General features: G+C 41.9%; 1 protein-coding gene across 5 annotated transcripts in view; it reads left to right on the forward strand.

Annotated features, from left to right (window-relative positions):
* Positions 1-13,837: 13,837 nt before the first annotated feature.
* The window catches only part of cep170b (centrosomal protein 170B), a 58,875-nt gene continuing 49,199 nt past the window's right edge, over positions 13,838-23,513 (forward strand). For 3 of the 5 annotated variants that reach the window (XM_031890592.1, XM_031890595.1, XM_031890594.1), the window contains exon 1: positions 13,839-14,049. The gene's annotated coding sequence lies outside the window, so the exon portion shown is untranslated. Of the gene's footprint in view, positions 14,050-23,513 lie in introns of all 5 variants that reach the window. The other 2 variants (XM_031890593.1, NM_001079255.1) reach the window with 2 other exon arrangements.

Consider the following 23,513-nt stretch of genomic DNA (forward strand, 5'->3'; position numbering starts at 1 on the left):
ATACAATATCCTGTATGTTTTTAGAGTGTTGGAGGAAACCAACGCAACAGAGGGGATCAAAACATTTTCTGGCTGCAATCCACATGCCATCATGCTTACCTGAAAGAGGGTATTTAATATAGGCTTTAGTAACTCTAATAACAAATAACTGATCTCATAAAGCATTATGCTGGATGGATAGATATAGCTCATTTGTCCTTGTTTAAAAAAAAGAACATTTTTATTGTTTTCATTTAAAGATAATACTAAATCTTTAAAACTATTAATGCCTTGCTACCATTCCTAACTTGCTGTATCACACAGCTTACATCTTGGGCGCATTACCTCTGAAGAATTGGCAGGCTGAGTAATGATTAGATAACACACCACTAATATAGAGTGTGCTGAGGGTCAGTGCAATGTCATCTGTTTCTGAAATTGGTCTTAGAACTATCTAGCGGAACTTGTTCTTCCTGCTACATTGTTTGCTCCATCGCAGTAGCCCCTACACGCTTAACCAGAAGTCCCGGGCAATGAATGAATACACTGTGTCTCTGCAACAAAGCTTTTTATTTGCATTATTTACCAGTAACCATTTGATTTAGAAAACAGAACAAAACACAGTCACTGTAATTATCATTCCCAATGTTTAATGGGTTTATGGGTAAACAGTCCTGGTCCAACGTAGTCCCTTTCCTGCTATAGTTCTGCAGGCCAGAGGTCACCAGTGGAACAATGAAGGTTCACTGAGATTATCACCAGTGCTCAAAAAGATTTCATTATGCCAGAAATAAAATGCAAAATATACACTGTTTGCAGCTGTATCTTTTTACCGACGTGTACTGTATAAACAAATGGCTTATTCTGGTCAAGGTATGTATCTTCTTTATATACTAACAGGCATTTTGCAGCAGGGGCAGAAACAGCCCCCCCTGAAACAAGCAATGTTTGACAACCTTACTTTCCTGCTCAACTGCAAAAGTCTTTCTTATGTATGGCAGATTACTGTGCCAAAATGTTAAAAAAGCACTACTGTGCTGCAATATTTCCTGCATATAAAAAAATGTGCTAAGGTCTGTATTCCTCTCTATCATCTATTTAGAAATCTTCATACATTTTTTTCAGAAGTCAGTGTACTTGTTGAAAAGTGGCCAAATTAGTAAATTGTCAGTAATGTCAAACTATTCCAATGGGATTTCAATAGCTTCGACAAGATATATCATTGGGTAATAAAATATCAGTGACTAATAGTTCTTTCAGCTTGCTAAATAGTTCTTCATTAAAAGTAATGAAGCAGTGAAAGTAATTTCATCACCATTACTTGTACCCAATGTGTAAAGCAGGGTTAAGTAGAACACGCATCAAAGTAATTCGGGAAAGAACCATTCTTTGTTGTGAACTAAATGAACGAATTTGCTATCTTTGACCTTTTTTTTTTTTTTTCACCTTTGAAACTTTATAATTCAAGACTTCCATGCAAACTCCAGCTCATTTATTTCTCAGCGAAGCCATCCTATTGTTGTTCTGTGGAAGGCTGAGTTATAGTCTGGGGTTACATTTAAAACATATGCCTTCCATACACATTTATAATCAATTTACTGAAGCAATATCCTTCAGCAATGTTTGTGCTATTCAGTTTTAGTGAATTGAATATAAAAGTGTTTATGGGACATGTTTGAGCTTTAGTAATTGACATATTTTGTTCTTTTAATTTATGGAAACCACATATATTGACTATTGTTCTGCTTCGTACCCTTCTGCAAAACAGATGTGCACCAAAGGACTGCCATATCTTGCTAGGCAAGGTTTATCTGGTATTACTACAAGACCTGTTTTTAGTCGAAGAACAACTATTCCTGAGGCAAAAAAAAGATAAATATTTGTTGTCGAAAAGTATTTTACTTTACTGAAGGGCACATTGAAATGGAATGGTAAAAGCATCAGTGCAGCTCAAATGACAGTTTTCATACATAAAAGAAACATACACTATCATTGCAAGTATGGGTTACTTTTGTTTTTCCCCTTTAAACTGGATTTATGACAATATGCATTCATAGGTAAATAAAATAATCTTTAGCCATGACCAAGAAAAATAAAGTTATAGGAAGATAAGACACTTCCATATTACATGCCAAGGTTCTGCTCAGGCAATGTTATTTTCTGCACAAATCACCACACCCCAGTTGATTACCATGCTATAGCTAAGATTGAACATCAGAACGAGTGATCTGTTGATATATGCATGGTAGAGTGGGCCAAATGATGGAATCACGACAAAGTTATGCAGGTTGTCGGGACAAGGACTACAGATGCAGTCTATGATCTTAAACTTGCCTGATCGGTATCTGCTCGATCTTCACCCAGATGTTGGTAGAGCAGGCCTGTCCGATGGCACCATACATTGGCCAATAAGCTGACTTGGTCCAAAAGGGCCAAATTGCCATATATGGCCACCTTTAGGCAGGTGTGAATAAAGGTGCTGTAGCAGCACAGAACTGCTGTCTGTGAAAAGTAGTACAGCAGCCGTATATATAAGTACAGAGTGAGAGCCATATGCAGTGTCGGACTGGCCCATCAGGATACCAGGAAAACTCCCGGTGGGCCAGATGTCAGTGGGCCCTCCTGCTCCTAACCATTTGGACTACTTCATGGTCATTCCCTATTTCTGAGTGGGAACAAAGAGGAAAAATAAATGGGTAGATGCTATCATGTAACTGAAAATAATAGGAGAATAAAGATGTTGAGTGAGAAAAGGAGGAACAATATTTTAGAGAGTGGGCCCATAGTTTAAGGTTTTCTGGTGGGCCCCTGGGGTTCCAGTCTGACACTGGCCATATGTATTGTATTCCTTTAGTTCCTCTTTGAATGGTCAGTAGATGGTACTCAGCGATTATGTTTGGCACTGTTAGCCATGTGACCCAACAAACAAAAATATCGCTATCACACATTACTACATACATTGAAACAATTTTATTTTTTAAAATTAATTAAATATTTTAAGAAGTGTACTCAGGGGCGGGCCAAGCCGTCCGGGCGCCCTAGGCAACCCGGTCGGCCACCTCGCCCGCCCCGCCCCCTTCGTTGGCGCGCATGTGCAGTTGGAGGGGGGTGAGATGCCGTTGATCATTGCCCCCGCCACTTGTCATTAGCGGCGGGGGCAATGGCAAAGTAGGGGAACTAGGGGTAGGCAGCAGAGGCTTCTGCCTGGCGCCCCCTAATCATTGCGCCCTAGGCAGTTGCCTCTTCTGCCTACCCCTAGTTCCGGCCCTGAGTGTACTGTAGGAAAAACCATTTCAGTTTTACATAGCAACTGGACAATATAGGGGAGATTTATCAACAGTTTTTTTCTTTTCACGATTCGTGTTTTTTTGCTCTAACAAAACTAACTTAAAAAGCTCAAATGTTTTGGCAAAAAACCCAAAAACTTGAATGTAAAAATTAGCAATCTAAAAGCTTGAGGGTTTCTATAGAAGTCAATGGGAGTTGTCCTGGGCAAAATCAAGCCATAGTCTTAATTCCAGATATTCAAGTTTTTGAGTCCTTTTCAAATTTGAAAAATTCTAGGTATTTGAGATTTTTTATTTCAATTAGTTTTTCTTATTAATAAAAAAGCAAGCATTCAAAATGTGAGTTTATTCGAATAAAAAAAACAATCTTGAATTCACAAACTTGAAAACTGATAAATAAGCCCATAGGTGTATTATGCAGCTTTTCAATAAGTTTAAAAAAAAATCAATGGAAACACAAATACAGCTGAATTTTCCCAGGATGATGGGTATCTTGATTTATTAAGATGCACTACTGTTATATAAAGCATTTCAAATTGGAATTGCTATAAAATACACAGCTATATTCTGAAATGGGCATTTTCCATAAATGAAACTGACACCATTACACCACAATTGAATCACTATAATAATATTTCTTTATGTGTTTAAAATGCAGAGGCCATTTATGAACTCAACTCAGATAAAACAAAAAACATAAAAATAGCTATAACACAATGTGAACATATTTATTTTTAATGTTTTTTATTATATACATTTAAAACAAAATACATGGACACTAACTTTTATTTTAACATTACAACTGTTTAAGTATATGTGATGTAATAATAACAGTGGTCAATATGTTTCTTCTAAGTGCACTAAAATAAATAGGCTGAAGAAGAATAAAATAACTGCAACAGTACACTAATACAGAGTGCACACTCACTGGCAACAGTAAAAAAAACAAGAGTGCCATCTACTGTATAATTTGTATAACTACAAGTAGAATTGCTTCTTTGGTACATAAAAATAGTTTAAGGCAGGGGTGGCCAAAATGTTGATCACAGTTCACCAGTCGATCCTCCGTGGATTTGTGGTGGACCGCGTTGAAGCCGGGAAATGTGGTAGTGCAGCAGGGATGCGGAAGTGCAGCGTGTTTATTGGGTATGCGTATGTATGCTGCGGCACATATGTATGTGGGGAGGAGATGAAAGTTGATCGCCGGGGAAAAAGTCTGGGCACCCCTGGTTTAAGGGGATTCTCCACCCAAAAACTGTATTTTGAATAATGAAAGTAAATATATTCTAAGTTACTTTTCTAAATGTTAAATGTTTTAGAGTTATTTGTAAAGGTAATTGCTGTTGAAAGCTTGAGACAGTTTTATATATATAGTGCTATTTTAGTACTATGTTGATTTCCCTAGACCCCAAACCATCTTGATCTAGTCTGTCTATAGTGGAGATAAATACAAATAAACCAAAACAATCTTATTCGTGTGCTGTAGTGTTTGTGTAAGCCTTTTCTAGCACTGACATTGAGATAACTGTAACTATCCTATCATAAAACATGAAACAGGAGGTTCCAGCCCAGTTAGGGCTTTCTTTGGGGTATGGTGTGGTGCTTGGGCCTCTGCATAGATGAACTGCTCTCTGTGATTTAATACTAAAAAGTAATATAAATATGACAGAAATTGTGTGGCTAACATAGATCAGGAATGTTCAAACTACAAACCACTATCTGTCATCAAACTAAAACTGGCAGCATTCCCTGCAAACAAGAGCTGGAAGCAAAACATGGGCAGCATTTCTGTAAAGGGCAGACCTCATTTATCATTGCCCTTTGGACAAGCGATAAAGAACTAATCAGCACAAAATCAAGCATCTGAATAACCATCAATAAAAGCAGCTGCAAGGCTGCACACTTACTCTCGAGGCAACTTGCGCGATTTCACTGAAATCGCACCGCCGCGTATGCCATCCCACCGGCGATTTACATTTTCGCCGGTGGGATGGCAGTTCGGGGAGATTAGTCGCCCGTGAACAGGGAGATTTGTTGTGGGCGACTAATCTCCCAGTGTGCCAGAGCCCTAATAATCCAAGTTACACAACCACTTTCTATCTTAAAATGATTTTGGGCTGCAGGTTTCGCTACACAAAGAAATTATTGATTGGTGGACATATAAAAATAGGGAAAACTGAGGGACAATAATGTATCTAAGCTATGTGCACAAACACAAATTATGGCTCCATTGCACATACCTGTATGCATGTGCACAATTCAATAGAGACCATAAAAACCCTTTAAAATTGTCCATAACATGGAATATTGATAAAAAAATGAAAAAAGAAAAATGAAATATGCAAATATCCGCCTTCTAGAAGTACTTTCTGGGAGATTTTTGCCCATACCTAGTTACACTTGACCATGTACCAGAGTTGACATTTTTTAACATACACCTACTATATATGAAAACCATGTATGATACACACAGGTTGTATTCATTCTACTGTTGCATATCCTTACAGTCACAGTATATCCCACTAAAAAGTTACTGTACTACACACAAAACCTTTTAAAGTCCCCGAAACTCCAGGAAGATGAGCTGTTTTGGTAGTTTTGTGAATATATACTGTATATATATTTAAAACTGTACTTCATTCAGGGCCTGGCTTGGCCCCTTAGAAACTGCTCCTCGTTTTGGTGGTTTTACCTGTGAAACAACAACAAAAACAAACAGTTCCAGGCGCTCAGCCACAGAAACTGTATTTTGGCAAACACAGCCCTAAGCCGGGCGTCTTGGTGAAAGTGCAAATAATTTGTTCATGTTTATTATAAACACAGAAGCCATCATCATTACAGATAACATTGCTATAATCGCTACTCTCCATGAGCAGATAGGAATCCAAACAGAAAACTGTGTTCAACTAGCTTCTTTATATTCATATACAGGAATATATTCTCTGAAGGGTCACTGGTAAATCTAAAAATTCAGTTATATAACCTTGGTGACCTTTATAGCTTATCATATTTTTATGTCCCTTAGCCACATAAGGAACAACTGTTCCAGGCTGTGCATAACACAGTGCGGCTGTTTCATGGGATGCGCCACACACAGATAAAGGGACTTTCTCAAGATCACAAGCAGTAGGCAAGAGATTCAGGCCAGGCTCCCCCTTTCCAGCATCCATGTCATTGTATTTCAGAATGTACAATTCATTTACAAACACAGCTGCTTATTTTGGAATGCTGCCCTAGTTAAAAAAAAATAGATGAAAAACTAGAATGTTACGCATGACTGGGCGCTTTGTGAGCATAGTGGCATAAAGAGAACGTAAGGTTAACAGATGAGAAAGGGAAAGTAGAGTTTAGTTAACAGATCATGCCTTTCTGATGGGGTTTTTTTTTAATGCTATTGTCACACACAGATTTCTACTGTGGCAATAACCCTACTGGCTAAGTATTACCCACCTCTGTAATTAAACATGTTGGTTTTTGTGTGCCACAGCTGTCCTAGGCAATGTATTTTCTATAGTTTGCTATAGGCAACAGTGACAAGTAGTAGTATTTTGAATGCCTCTGTTTATTACTGTACATTAGAATTGGCTGTAAATACCCTTGTACAAGCTGCCCTTCCCTCTGGCCCCAAGGTGGAATTGTGGGCCCAAGTAGATCTTGCATGATAAGCTCATACATAGAGGGATGGGGGTCACTGAACAAGCTGGTTTTCCCAGCTGTGGTGGGAGCACCCTTACATAGGTTGATAATCATGCAATTTGTTGGAAAGGAGGAAACTGTATGAAAACACTGATGCATGCAATTAGCTTAGCAGCACAGGAAGACACATACAATGCTCAGAACCGCTTGCATTCAGGCAGGCACAACAATACAGATGAGAAGTGAGGTCGCTGGGTGCTGTAAAGAGACATTTATTGTCTCTGGAAGATAACAGAGTCAGACAAAGTACGGCTGTCTTTTGCCTGACTCAGTTATCTTCATGAGACAATGAATGTCTTTATACAGCATGCAGCGACCTCGCTTCTCTTCAGTATTGTGCTGTTGCCACAGTACAAACTGTTATATGGAAAATGTACCGTATTTAAAATGATTGGATTTCGTTTTCATAATAAAGTATATTCTATATTTATAATCACTAGATTTATTTTTCTTTATACAGATATTCATGCAAGGTGGGTGGTATCACTTATTTTGAGAAGATAACATAGGGCATATCTATGTATACAGCAGGGGGTCCCGGGAAACAGGGGGGCACTATGGTTGAATGAATGATACAGCAATACTTTCATATATCTCTAACCTTGTTATGAGCTCCCAGACCAAAATGTTGGACCTAAAAGGAAGTGTAATCACTTGTGAGCAGAGCAGGGCTTTGTTGTCTCCTACCAAAATGCAGTTGTAATAAAATGCATCTACTGTCGATATGTTTCTTTTTGTTTGCACAAACTGTTGTATCTTATTCTGTACCGCCGTACTTTGTAATAGTCAATGTAAGGCATGGCCAAGGGAGCAATGTGTTTCCATAGGGCCAGGGGTAGTGAATGTAGTACCTGTTCCCTAGGGAATGAAGCACATGTATTTTTGTCTAGGATGGCTGTTGCTGGAGAGCCTAAGGTTTCTACCTTAGGCTCTCCAGCAACAGCCATCCTAGACAAAAGCCTCAGTTAGAGAAGTTGCCCCAAGGTTCTTACACACAGGCCTTTCGCCCTGTATTCTCCTGCGGCGTTCCACCACAGAAAAGATCAGAATGAAACACAGCCCATTCTTCTCTGTCAGACTGTACTAATTCAGGTGCATGCAAGCACCGAACGCAGGTGGAATACACTGAAAAGTCAGGGATTAATGTGAAAAAGGGATAACACATGTTATAGAATACATTATACATTTACATACCAGAATGCAGTGTGCAATTAATAATTTTTTTGCACTTTTCACACTTTTCACACTTTCTTTACCCCAGATGGTAGCACAAGTGCAAGAGCATGCCCCATAGTGCACATTTTAGGAGCACATGTGCTCCACTTCGCCCTGCACTCTGCACTAAGTGCTGGATGAGAAATCCTGCCACTTTGTACCTTGCAAAATGACACGCAAGGTACAGGACAGGTAGGGGGAAAGGAGGGGGAATACATATTTGCCTTCCCCCTACCACCCATCACTAACACAGAGCTGACTAATGCCGTCAGCACTGTATTTAGGGTTGCCACTTTTCTTAACTAATAATATCAGCCAGGAAATAGGGGAGGGTTGGGGTTATGACATAAAATGGGCGGGATTGGGATGTAAGTGGGGGAGGAGCAATGACATGGTGGGGTGGCGCAGAATGGATTTGGCTAATGGGATAGACTGCTTTGAGAATTGGGCTGGGGGAAAGCAGTATCAGAGAGGACAGGGACGACCTCAGAGCAGGTATTGGGGCTGGGGGTGGAATAACAAATTTACTGGCACATTGCTGGTATATTACTGGCAAATTTGTAATGCAACATTTTTACCGCAACTGCAACTTTTTTCTCACTGGGCTAATTTTTTCTGCTGCAAATTTTTGTGCCCATTTCATGAAACAATCCACCAATGGCGAAATGCGGAATTTCTCTATGAATCCATGCCTGCCAAAAAATTTCACTCATCTCAAATAGGGAAGAAAATGTATTTTTTTTGCTTGCAGTAAAGTAATTTCTCAGTACTTGTATCCAGTGGCAGACTGGGGTACCTGGGGCCCACTGGGTACCCAAGTCAACAGCCCACCACCTGGCTACTGCAACCTAGAAACCCCCACCCCTGCCAACCCAATTTCCACCACTCTTCATGCTTTCCGCCTCTCCACACCACACCGCCCCCTCCTCTGCTACTGACTCCATAACATCAATCTGGTGTAACTGTGAAACACATGACAATCTTTCATTTTGTTTTTATCTTTCTTAAGTTTTTTTTATGGGTTGCTGGCATGTGAGGAGGCAGCAGGGCCCAACAGGATCAAGGCCCACCAAGACTTTTCCTGATTCTCAGTGGGCCTGTTTCGAATCACTTTCATTACCTGGAGACTTCAGGTGCAGTGCAAAAAATTACATTCCTAAAGGTTCTGCTAGTTATGAACCACCTTCCCACACACAGGTGAACCCTGGAGCTACAGCAAACCATGAAGGTTGTGGTAGCTCCAGGCTAACTTGAAACGCCTGAAGAACAGGTTAGTAAGCGCCAGCAATGACAACATCTGAACACCGAAGATTTTCATTCCAATTCTATACAATTTGCAATAGTGCCCAAGCCTTAAGCTTCACTGTGTCCCTCCTTGGTGGTACTTCCAGAGCAAAAATATGTGCACTGGGGTCATGGGCACTGCTGTCATAAGGCTAGCCGAGAAACTTGCCTCAGGCGGCAGTGCCTGGCCAGTTACCTGGGGCAGCAAAAAGCATTTCCTGGTAACTTAGATTGGAATTCTACCCCTTCTAGTGCAGAGAATGCTATTGTGCTCTCTGCACTAGTGACGCATCCACCCCTTGGCCTCCTCTGATGAGAAAAACTGAAGCACAAGGTGGGGCGGCATTAACTTGGCTGCCTCAGGGTGGCAAAGACCCCAACCTGACTTAATTATGTAACCTATGAGATCATGAAAAAAATGGAGCATTGCAGGTATAAAACATGGTAATTTGCATTTGAATTTTGCATACTGACCCACGTGCATATGTGCCTCTTTCTGTGTCTGATTGCCCAAGGCTCTGTGGTGGAGCAGAAACTGGTGGGGTCATGATACCTCCACCCATGGAAAAAACAAATAATGTAAATCCATAAACATTGTTTAAGCTTAGCACAGTATGTATATAGTGATGAACAAAAGGTATGGGGAGAAAGACACAGAACATTTAGGTACAGGGTGGGCAACAGCCATACCACATTTATTCAGTAAGTGGGCAGTGTGCAAAATTTTGGGGGTGCACAGGTTACAAGATTTAAGTAACCCAACATGTGGACAAAATGTAAAAGAAAAATGTAGGGTTATCCCATCAAAAACCATTAAAAATTGGAATTTTGGCTCTTGAAATTACCAGGAGTGGCTTTTTGCTTTGCTGCTGCCTGAGGGGAGATTCTCAATTCGCCTCATACAGCAGCACCCCTGTCACAGACAGGGATCTGTGACTATATAAAAGCAATTTAAAATAGGGGTGTACATTATTATTTTCATAATACACAGGTTTCAGTAAAGGTGGCCATACACCTTCAGATCTGCTCGCTTGGCGACATTGCAATGCCCACCTACGGGTGGGCGATATTGGGAGAATCCAGGCTAATTCGGTCATTTGGCCCTGGGGGCAAAGGATCAAATTATAACGACAGGTATAGACAAAGTCGGTTCGGGGACCACATCAACGAGCCGATGCAGTCCCCGATCCGACTAAATTTTTTAACCTGCCCCATCGATATCTGGGCGATTTCAGGCCAGATATCGGTCGGGCAGGCCCGTCGGTAGTGCCCATACACAGGCTGATAAGCTGCCGAATCGGTCTAAGGCAGTGGTCCCCCAACCTTTTTTGTGCCAAGGACCGGTGGCAAGCGGCCACGGACCGGAGGGTGGGTGGGTGGGCGGGGTTACGCGCACGATTTTATACGCGCATATTCAGCACGACCAGGAACAGAGGCGGTCCACTACAAAGCAGCCCGCGGACCAGCGGTTGGGGACCCCTGGTCTAAGGGACTGATATCGCCCCGTGTATGGGCACCTTAAGTGATATGACACAAGTGTCATTCTGATCATTTTCATACCACGATGATTGGTCATTTAGTCGATCGGCCAGGTTAGAAAATGCACGTGTATTGTGTATCAGACAATATCCTTGGGGGACCTATAATGAAAGTCACTTTTGTACAATTGGTGTATGCCAACTGTTTCATGTTCAGAACATTCTTCAATTTGTTATTTTTAGGGCTTTATCCTACAATTTCAGTCTGAATTTTTCATTCATTTTTCTATTTAAACGTACGACTGATTTCCACATGTTTTTCAGAAGAAGACTAAAATCTGAACATGTATAGCCAGCTTACGGATATATATTTATGGGTTGCTTGTGGCTCAGGTATATTATATACTTATATAAAATGTCAACAGATTGCTACCTGTTAATTTCAACTGTCAATTTTCCATTATTTTTTCCTTTTTTACTTGTCGCTGTTTCTTCCTGCTTCTGGCTAGAACGGGATTAATGCAAATCAAAACTGCTCCAACCAGTCTGTTAAACACCGTCAGTAATAAAGTGCCTACATTATGATGCACTGGAATGTTGTTACAGGAAATAATAATAAGCACCCTAACGTGGTATTAGGCTTTTTGGTCATTGAAGGCTTCCTTGTTCTTTTGGCTTTAAAAAACCCAATACCTGATACTGTTTTTAATTTACTGGTGTTCTAATACAATGTTATATTCTTGCATGTACCCCATTAATTCAATTTTATGTAAATTTTAAGAGCCCCAAAATAAGCCTATGCCAAAGTTATATATATATATATATATTCTTTTTCCTTTAAATTAAATATTTGTATCTTGTCCTATTTTACATGAGATAAGTTGATAAGTTCAAGTCTGTAGTCCTGTAGAGAGCTACAAATGTCATTTGACTCCTGTTTATCTTCATGTGCTAAACCCATTGTATTCTATGCAGCTTATCTGTTATTTGCTATGTAAAAGTTCCCTATAGCCCAGTTTCAGCTTGAATTGCTACCCCCATGGCTACACGGCAGCTTATTTATATAACTTGGACTAGAGTTTCTGAATACAGCACTCACTTTTTACAGCACACAGGACAGTGAATTATATATCTACATATATATATACATATTTTCTCAGTATTGTGCGATTAATCTCCCCGAAATGCCATCCCACTGGCTAGAATGTAAATCGCTGGTGGGATGGCATACGCGACACCAAAATCACCGAACTTTCCTCTCAAGCCAACTTCGGCGATTTCGGCAAATTAGTCGCCCAGAACAAGGGAGATTTGCTGCGCGGCAACTAATCTCCCCGTCTGTCACAGCCCTAAGGGCTCTGGCACACGGGGAGATTAGTCGCCCGTGGCAAAACTCCCTGTTCGCGGGCGACTAATCTCCCCGAGTTGCCTTCCCCTGCCATCCCACCGGCGAACATGTAAGTCGCCGGCGGGATGGCAGACGCGGCGGCGCGATTTCATGCAAATCGGCGAAAAAGACTTGCGAGTCACAACAAGGGAGATTTGCTGCGCTAAGGGCTCTGGCACACGGGGAGATTAGTCGCCCGCGGCAAAACTCAAAATCGTCCCGCCGCGTCTGCCATCCCGCCGGCGACTTACATGTTCGCCGGTGGGATGGCAGGGGAAGGCAACTCGGGGAGATTAGTCGCCCGCGGCAAAACTCCCTGATCGCGGGCGACTAATCTCCCCGTGTGCCAGAGCCCTAAAAGGAATACTGTCATGGGGAAACATATATATCTCCCCCCTCCTTTTAGGGCTCTGGCACACAGGGGAGATTAGTCGGCCGCGACAAAACTCCCTGTTCGCGGGCGACTAATCTCCCCGAGTTGCCATGACCCGCCATCCCGCCGGCGAACATGTAAGTCGCCGGCGGGATGGCACACGCGGCGGCGCGATTTCCCGAAATCGCAGAAAAAGACTCGCCGGCGGGATGGCGGGTCATGGCAACTTGGGGAGATTAGTCGCCCGCGAACAGGGAGTTTTGTCGCGGGCGACTAATCTCCCCCGTGTGCCAGAGCCCTTACCCCCCAACAGCCGATCAGCAGAACAATGGGAAGGTAGCAAGATAGCAGCTCCCTGACACTGTTCAGAACTGTCAACCCCCCCCTATTTGTTCGGGAGTTATCAGAGTTTGGTGGCTCTCCCCCGGCCTCCAGCAGTATTTTCCCAATTCTTCCAAAATCTACCGAAGTTCTGTGGTGAATTCTGGGAGCGCAGTAAGCATTTGGTGACAAAGTTTGATGCATTTTCACATGTGCAGGTAGAATTTTTTGGCCAAGGCAGCGATTTTGCCCATGCATGTGATGTCACTTCCTAAAGTGTGCGTCACGTACGTGACGTCGCTTCTGGGTATTGGAACAAAAATTGCTGCGCCACAGTTCCCCCAGGCTTACCGCAAGTTAAAAGTTGACAGCTCTGCAGTATTGCTAAAAGTGCTAGATATCAGAATAGCACTCAATAGTAAGAAATCCAAGTCCGGCTTGGGACTCCTCCAGTTACATGGGAGTAGGATAAAACAATAGGTTACCTGAAAGCAGTTCTAATGCATAGCTTCTGAAAGCTCAGACTCAGGCACAATGCACTGAGATGGCTGCCTACACACTAATATTACAGATGAAAAATACATTTGTTGGTTCAAGAATAACATTTTAAATGGTAGAGTGAATTGTTTGCTATGTAAACAGTGTCATTTATAAAATAAATAATAATAATAAGTACTCCATAAATATCATGACAGAATCCCTCCTAATGGATCAGGTAGCCTGACAAGAGTGCCGCAGCAGGCCAGCAGGTGGCAGCACAAGGCGGCTGTTCCCTCTCCATTGCAGAGCAGGAATGTCACCTAGGCTGGATTTTGTGCTGGAGGGGGCGGGGGATTTAGCTGGTGATGTCATGAACCTGTCGTGCAAGTGCTGCCGGAGAGGGGAGAGGAAGACAGGAGAGGGTGTGTAGCTTGTGTATAGGATCACCTGGGCCGGACACCTTTACTTCTGTACAACGAGAAACGTTTCCCCGGATCCTATCCGACTGCGTAGGGGTGTATCAGGCTGCAGCTGAGGGGACCAGAGCAGGTAGGTGGGAAGCGAGGGGATGGTGGTACCCCGCACAGGGCGAACATCTGATCATCCATTGCTGTGCCTTGCGGCCTCCCCCCCGCACCTGCTTCTACTGATGCCCCCGGCTCTCTCTCATCCCCTGTAACCTTGGCGGGGTGGGTCCTTACCCGGGGCTGTGGGGGCTGTGGGGGCAGTGATGCTCAGGTGACACGTAGAGACGGGCAAAATGGGGTTACAAATGGGGTTAACCGTTCTCCTGTCGGAGGGGCTGCAGTATTGGCTATCGGCCCCCTCCCCCTCTGTTGCACCGGGATTAATGATTACATATTGGCACAAGGAGAAATCCTGCTCGGGCTGCTGAATGCAGAGGTTGCGGTGTAGCTGTGGGCCATAGTGAATATTGACTCACATACATATAGTACCTGCCGGGAAGTCGCACTAGGGTGGCCCATACATTGTGTCTGTCGCATTGAATTATAGATGAGAGGCTGGGTTTGGCCACTGCAGGCCCCTTGCTTTCCCTTCCGACTGGGGCTGCTGATCAGCTGTGATTTGTCTGTTGTGCAGCTGCCTGGGCAGAGTCCTTCTCCCAAGCTCGGTCTTGTATCCTCCACCCACTGCTGGGGAGAACTCAGGCCTCTAATCTGCTGCCAAACCCAATGTTTCTCTTTGCATTGCTCTCACCCCCTTACTGCCTACAGCTTTTCTCTAAGGAACATTGCTTGTATACAGCAGATCTGCCTGCACTCTAAATGCTGGCCTTTATTCATGTTGTGGCTTTCAGTGGCCTGGTGGGAACACATTTCCCTTGCACTTCTGACTTCCTGTTATACCAAGAAGGTTTGATCCTACACATCAGTGATTTCAGACTGGTGTTACCTCTGGCCGAGGAAGTTTATCTTCCCTTTGCAACTGGGATGTCCCATCTGTGGCCCTCCAGCAGTGTTACACTGAGCAGTCAGGGGGCCATTAGAACATATTTGACGCTACATAGTTTTCGCCTCTTTCCACTCATTTCTTTCACTGTTTTCTTGCTATGTCCCTGTCATTTGTTTTCCATTTTCTCTTACTTTTCCCCAGTATCTTTAGCCCTTTTGAGTAAATGCTTTTCTTTCCCACTGTTTCTCTCTTCCTCCACTTCACTCTCACATACATATATACATACATACATAACATATATAGCAAACAATGTTCCTTTAAAAACTGCAGTGCTGGTATGCATTGTAGGCACAAGCAATGTACCAGAAACACTGCAGAGGGAATCCTTAGGCAAGTTTTGTGCTTTTTGGTTGTTAGGAAACCAATCTAGTGTTTATTCCTGGCTTCTTAGCAGCAGATTCCAAAATGGAAGAGATGGCATGTTATATTTGGAACTAAATACAGTGTCTGAAATTGCTGTGCTATGGAAGTGCTTAGTGCAGATCCCAGCTTTAGGAATATTTACATTTTACATTTCTTAATGATTATTCTAAGTAAATTTGCACATGCTGGCAGAAGAAGTTGTCTGATTTTGCATTCTGCTTTTCCTAATAATACACTGCAATACATTAAAAGTAAATATACTACCTACACCTTTCTGGACAGCAACACACAAAACATTTGGGATACCTGTATGGCCAATAACAGCTACAGTCCAGACTTTTTTTTATTTATAAGGCCTCGTACATCTCTGAATCTCTGCATTATGAAATGGACGCACTCTTTATCATCTCATAACAGGCAACATGAGCAGTGTTTTGGACTGCTCCTATTGTAAAAAAAAAAAAAGTTGATTTTAAGGGCAAGTGCTGCATATTTTCACGAGACTTTCTATATGGTCCAATGCTGTGACGACTGTGTGGGACTAAAGACAGACAAGGTGATTAGTCAGCACGATTTTTGAAATCCCCAGTTGTGCCAACAGAAAACACAGGGCAGTGACAGACAGGGAGATTAGTTGCTGCGCAACAAATCTCCCCGATATCCCAGTCGCCGGTGGGATGGCATATGCGGCGCTGAAATTGCCGAAGTTTCCTCTTAAGGCAAATTCAGCGATTTTGGCAAATCGCCACACTGCGTATGCCATCCCACCAGCGATTTACATTCTAGCCGGTGGGATGGAATATCGGGGGAGATAAGTCGCCCGCAACAAGGGAGATCTCCCCGTCTGCCACGGCCCTTAGAAATATCCATTTCTTTTCTGTTGTTCACCACCCTTTTGTGTGTTGGTATGTGTGACATTATGAAAAGCACATACCAGAAGTTCAAAAGAATGTTAGAGCTCCAAGAGACGCCTTAAATTAAAAGTACTGATTAGATAACACCTTTTTATAGCTATCTATATTATTGTGTTAAAGGGCACAAAGCATTCATTGTCACATTTGGCTTTACAGAAACAGGGGGTGTTCTATTAACCTTTTTACTTTAAGAGTTAACACTGATATGGAAAAGGTACTGATTATTTAAACTAAAAAGAAGATATTAATTAGGTTAAAAGGGAAGACCCATCAAAGTTGTAATCTAGTTTACACATAAATGAACAATAGACAAGAGGCCACCCCTTGGCTGGAGAAAAGTTATTTTAACCCTAGGGTCCTAGTCGCTCTCGATAGATCTTTGCTACTGCCAGCGACTAAACTCTCCGAAATGCCTTTCCACCAGCAGCAAAGGGAATCCCTGGTGGAAAGACACACGCGTCTCTTCGGTTTTCCAAAGTCACATAGTCGCCTGCAGGACGAGGCTCACACAACTTCAGTAAACTAAAGCAATGTGTACCAGCTATACCCTTTATTGCCGGTGAAAAGTTTGTAGTAGCAGAGATCTTTCACGGGCAACTAATCTCTTCGTGGGGCATTACCCTAAAGCAGGGATCCCCGACCTTTCTTACTCGTGAGCCACAATCAAATGTAAAAAGACTTGGAGAGCAGCACAAGCTTCATAAAAGTTAATGGAGCTGCCAAATAAGGGCTAAGATTGGCTATTAGGCAGACTCTGTGCATACTGTCAGCTTACAGGAGGCTTTATTTGGTAGTAAATCTTGTTTTTATTCAACCAAAACTTGCCACCAGATCAGGAATTCAAAAATAACTACCTGGTTTGAGGGCACTGAGAGCAATATCCAAGGGGTTAGTAAGCAACATGTTGCCCCCGAGCCACTGGTTGGGGATTGCTGCCCTAAAGCAATACAAATGATTCTTCAGAGTAGGGGCAAGGGCATACATTGTGTATCAAACACTTGATAAGCGCAGGCTGCTCCTACAGTTGAACTTCTCATTGTGCCTACACCCAGAAGCATTGAATCCATCTGGATGCAGATACACACAGCCAATATACTTCAACCAACAAGACATTGTGCTTATTGGCTGACAATCCGCCCCGTGTGCTCTTGCCCTAAAGGTGGCCATACACGGGCCGACTATAGCTGCCAATATCGGTCCCTTGGACCGATTCGGCAGCTAATCGGCCCGTGTATGGGGAGAGCAGAGCGGCCTGGCCGACCGATATCTGGCCTGAAATTGGCCAGATCTCGATCGGCCAGGTTAGAAAATCCGGTCGGATCGGGGACCGCATCGGCTCGTTGATGCGGTCCCCGATCCGACTGCCCCATTGCCGCCCACATAATCCGATCGTTTGGCCCCAGGCCCCGATATTGCCCACCCGTAGGTGGGGATATCGGGGGAAGATCCGCTCGCTTGGCGACATCGCCAAGCGAGCGGATCTGCTTGTGTATGGCCACCTTTAGCCTGTGGTTTTTGATCAGGCAGAGAAAAGCGTATTCAATGTAATCTGCAGTTTCCTGTAGCTGCACTGACAGGCATAAATTTGACCTTAGTGGAACTATACAGAGCAAAGTGGAGATCACCCAGAAAAACATGAACCAGGCATTTTCAAGCAGATCTCCTCTCAGTTCTGTGTAACTCCGCTCAGACCAAAGCTGTGCCTGTCAGGCATAGAAAAGTGTTTGATATGCAGTGTGTGCCTTTGCCCTAAGGGTGGTGAGGCTGTGGAATGTTTTGCTGGGAGGTGTTGTAATTGCTAGTTCCCTTTGACTAATGTTACACTGTATACTGATATGACTTGCTACAGGTACAGGACCCATTATCCAGAATGCTCAGGACCAAGGGTATTCCGTTTAAGGGGTCTTTCCGTAATTTGGATCTCCATACCTTAAAGCTGGCCATACAAGTGGCCACACACCGTCAGGGCTGAAACAGCAGATAAGGAGGTAGAAACAATAGGATTTCTACCTCCTGTCGATTCAGCCCTGACGGCAGATTTTGGTCAGGCGCACCTTCTATGGCGCCCGATAAAAATTTTCTAACCTGGCCGATCGCCGAGTCGACCGATATCAGCAGCTTCCTGCGATATCGGTCGACTCGCCGACATGCCATACACGCACTGAATTGTTTCGTACGATATTATCGGTGCGTGTATGGCCAGCTTAAGTCTATTAAAAAATCAATAAAACATTAATTAAACCCAACAGAATTGTTTTGCATCCAATAAAGATTATTTATATCTTAGTTGGGATCAATTACAAGGTTCGGAATTATTTGATTAAAATGGAGCCTATGGGAGACGGGCTTTCCGTAATTCGGAGCTTTCTGGATAACAGGTTTCCGGATAAGGGATCCCATACCTGTACTGCCTTCTTTATGCAGAAACTGCCATGAATGGTCAAAATAAATGTGTACTTAGGCTTTTGGCACACATTTAATTGGCTGAGAAAAGGCCAACCCCGCCCAAAGCTGTCCTGTAGATTTCGGACAGAAACTGACGGAAAATGCAAACTGTTCAAACAGTTCAGTGTAAAAATGAAACTGGGTTAAACAGATAGACTGCACAAAATAAAAAAATATTTCTAATATAGTTAGGCAAAAATGTAATTTTTGTAGATTTATACTGAGCTATTCCTTTTTTTTTTTTTTTTGGCAATGTGTGCCATTGGCTGTAAAGGGGAACTATCATGAAAATGAGCATTTAATATACACTTTATCTCATGGAAATATATACATTTCTAAGTATAGTCACAAACCAACTCCACAAACAAAATCTAACAAAACAACTGGCTCTGGCACACATAGCAGGATTTCCATCAGAGCTGTTTTTTTTGATTGATCGAGCCTAGCCTTGCTTCTGTATAGGAAGGAGTCAGGCTAGGCTCGATCAATCGATCGCCGCATAGTGGATGCTTCCCCTGATACTTCACATGCATCGCCGTATCGCCTTTTTTCAAATGACCGGAAGCCAACTTTTAACAGGTATTTTGTACTACAGCATTCAAAATAATAAATGGTTTTCAGGATAGGGCAATTACTGGGGCAGGGTAGAATAGATTTTTTACTTAAAACATTTTTGTGTTAATTTTCCTTTAAATGCCTCATCTGTCCCATGGATAATAGTTAAAACGATAGCCTTGCCATTTTCAAGGCCATTGTTTAGCCAATAAACACTTAATGATTACAAGCTCTGCAGAAAAACTGTAGGGGTTATTTACGTAAGAGAAGGCAGTGTCCAAAGTGCAAAATAGGTAGCAATTGGCCATTTTTTTTGCACTTTGCATACTGCCAGCACCATATACTTAATATGATGTATGTATGGTAAAGAAGCAAAGTGTATGAAGCAGAATGCACTGAATATTGTATGCCTTTGCAGCGCCAAAGTGCTTGTATTACACTCTGTAAGTTTATATTACAGCAAGTTGGGCTTTTGTCCCACATTTGATATGCTTCTCTTCTAGGTTCAGTTTGCAATCATCTAGCAAGAATATGCATTTCAAATTCTTCTGCATTGTATTTGCCTATAGAAACATGGTAGATAAAGGTGTATGGGTAACAAAAGATTCATACCCACAAACAAGGATATGCTTGTGTACACTAAAACACTTCTTGGTACAGTTTGGTCATTCTGCGTGCACTGGTTATAGCTTGTTTACTTACATTGCAATTGTTTTCCTGTTGTGAGAAAAATATATATTTGCTGTGTAAGTTTGGAGATAGCGTTGTACCTGCCAGATTGGATTTGCAGCTGGAAGAAACAGCAGGTTTAACTCACTGGAGAGATTAATAGGGTTAGCTGCAGCTATTACATAATGCAAAACAGATACTGTATTAAAAACAGTACAGCTTGGAGAATAAAATAAATATGTTCTTTGCCATTTAATTTGGGAAGTTAAAAGTTAAAATAAGATAAATGTTTACACTGCAATGTGCAGCGATGCATCACTAAACAGGTGAGCTGCAGGCAATAGCTATACATAAACTGTTAGTTTAAAAATGATTTTACTGGGAAAGATGGATTCTGCAGTAGACATGTGACTGGTTTTTAATTAAAAGAGACAGTATACACCCAAAACACCTTTGCTAAAAGTGAGCACATAATGTGATAAAATTACATTCTGCCTATTGTTTTATTTAAAAAAAAACAACAACAAAAACATTGCCATTATAAAGCACTAATTTGAAAGCTGGGCTATGTTCACTGAACTCACCTTCCCCTTCCTTTTATAAACAGGGCAATTTGTTGATCTCCTTATCTACCTTTAAACAAACAAACCCCTCAATTCCCTAAGCAGTAGCCTTTGAAAAGCTCATTAACAGGGGCTTCTTAATGGAATGGTAATTCTTTTTTATCAGCTCCTTTGAGGTTCTTTGGAATCAGGAAGTACTAAAATAAAACTGGCCTTTTATTCTGGTTAAGTGCCAGAAATAACAGAAACATAACTTGTTCTTAATTTGAACAATAGACAAAAAGTATGTTCCGCACAAGCCCTGTTCATTCAGCTAATGTTAAAAAGGGTTATACTGCCCCTTTAAAGTAGGAGGTAAGGTTACATCACTGGGACCAGTGCTCCTGGTAGATGCCTGGAGTGAGAGTAAGAAGCCAAACATTATTCTTTTTGAAAAAAAAAAGTGGAGAAAGATGATCACCATGGTCCTCCTATAGAAATACCCATGGCAGTGCCGTTTTAGTGCCCAGGAGCACCAGGTAAGTTCGTTTAGACACTGAGGGCTGCCTAACAATTGGCACCTACCAGTGATTTCACTTTTCCTTCTGCTTTAAATTAAATGTTAAGTTTAGAGGTTTGAATGTATCGTCATCTGTGTTTTTAAGATCAAAGGTTTTGGTATATACTGGCTTTGAGTTAGAAGGCCTGGGTCTTGTAAGAAGCGTTTTTTTGCGGTAATTGGTTGTGTTGACTTTAATATTCCTGGGTGACTCCTTGCACATTTATATAGCAGTACTCAGTTGCCCCTACCTTTCTCCTAAATCCGAACTGATGCCAGGATCACCAGTTAACACGGTGGAACTGAATCTGGTGGTAAGCTCCAGGGTTCCCAACATGGCCAGCAGCAGCACAGCTGCACCAAAAGAATAGGGGGCACATAAATTATTCTCATGCTCAACACCAAAATGATGGTAAACTGCAATTGCTTTCAATTTGCGTCAAAGTGCAATATTTGTGCTTCATATGAGATGCTCAGACCAAAAAAAACGTTTTGATCATGTGTGACTAATAGAAACCGTTTGTTTCTGATTCAGCTCTCAGTACCTTTATTCATTGTGCCACTTTTTTTTTTTTTGACGCCTGTTATGACTTGCTTTGCTATGATGTTGCCACATAAGACAAGACAGTTTTTGCATCATTTATCAAGTACCCATTCAAACTTCAGTCCCAAAAACATTATCCAATAGAAGCCTGTTTTAATTACATTATATTAATTTTACTTAGTTTGATGCTCTTTGCAGCACAAGTAATGGGAACATGAGTAACCAGGCCCGCAGTATACAGTAGCTGCATTGCTGAAGGGAAAAGAAAAGTGTCCATGTGTACATACCCTAGGTCTAGGAAATGCAAATAAGGAGTGTGGTTTGGCAAGGAACAGTTCATTGTTCACTTATAAAATGACTTACTCCTTGAACCTGGTTCACTATTGCTTAATTGGATAACGCTGCATATATTTCACCATATAAAGTATTGCCGACCCATAAGCATATCATATGGGATTTAGAGGTGCAACATAATGAAATTCTTCCTTGGATACTTAGCAGTCAAATGTATTTAAATAGTATTTTAAATTTGTTTAACTTGCCTTTTTTTCCTGACATTGCAGTGTAGTTGTACAAACAGTTGAGGTACAGATGGAGTTGAGGTATTATGGAGTACGAGGTACAGATTGCTAGATTTGTACAGAAAGACTGGGGTTATCCATTCATACTTTGTACTAGTGTAATACTGTTTTCCAAAAATTCAGGAGGAAGTATCACTGAATTTCACCTCAACTTTATTCTGCTTAATAATGAATATAGAGCACACCAGTATGTTTGAATTTCTTGTTTTTACCTTTGAGGTTGCCCCTCAGTAATTTGACAGTACATAGTAACATAGTACGTTACGTTGAAAAAAATACACATGGCCATCAAGATCAACCTTAATGCCTATATATAACCTGCCTAACTGCTAGTTGATTAGTTGATCCAGAGGAAGGCAAAAAAAACTCTTCTGAAGCCTCTCTAATTTGCCTCAGAGGAGAAAAAAAAAATTCCTTTCTGACTCCAAGATGTCAATCGGACCAGTCCCTGGATCAACTTGTACTAAGAGCTATCTCCCATAATCCTGTATTCCCTCACTTGCTAAAAAGCCACCCAACCTGGAAGCTATCTAATGTATCGGCCACAACCCTAACAGTAAAAAAATCCTCTGAATATTTCTATGGAACCTCCTTTCTTCTAATTGGAATGGGTGCCCTTGTGTCTACTGGAAGGACCTACTCATAAATAAAGCATTTGTGGGATTATTATATGATCCCCTTATGTATTTATACATAGTTATCATATCACCCTTTAAGTGCCTGTTCTCTAGTGTAAACAACACTAACTTGGCCAGTCTATCTTCATAGCTGAGACTATCCATACCCTTTACCCGCTTAGATGCCCTTCTCTGGACCCTCTCTAACTCAGTAATATTCCATTTGAGCACTTGGGACCAAAACTGAACGTCATATCCTAAACGGGGTCTTGCCAGTGCTCTGTACAGTGGCAGAATAACCCCCTCCTTCCATGAATCTATGCCCCTTTTGCACTGGCATTGCTTGCTACAGCCAAGTTTATTAACTACAACAACTCCAAGGTCCTTCTCCATTATGGATGTTCCAAATGCAGCCCCACTAAGGGTATAAGTGGTTTGCATATTTTGTACGCATGATCTTACATTTATCCACATTAAATCTCATCTGCCGCTTAGCCTCTGGATAGAATTTATTGGACTGCAGAGTTTTGTGTCATCTGCAAACACTGATACATTACTTATAATTCCCTCTCCTAAGGCATTAATGATCAAGTTAAACAAGTATAAAATATACCATTTCCAACAGCCCTCTGTACACAATCCTGTAGCCAGTTTCCTATCCATGTGCAAATGACTTAGAAAGCAGTCATTTGTGGGGCATGGTATCAGATGCTTTGGCAAAATCCTAATAGATCTACTGCACCCCCACTGT

This window comes from Xenopus tropicalis, chromosome 8, assembly GCF_000004195.4.
Source record: "Xenopus tropicalis strain Nigerian chromosome 8, UCB_Xtro_10.0, whole genome shotgun sequence".
NCBI classification, from domain to species: domain Eukaryota; kingdom Metazoa; phylum Chordata; class Amphibia; order Anura; family Pipidae; genus Xenopus; species Xenopus tropicalis.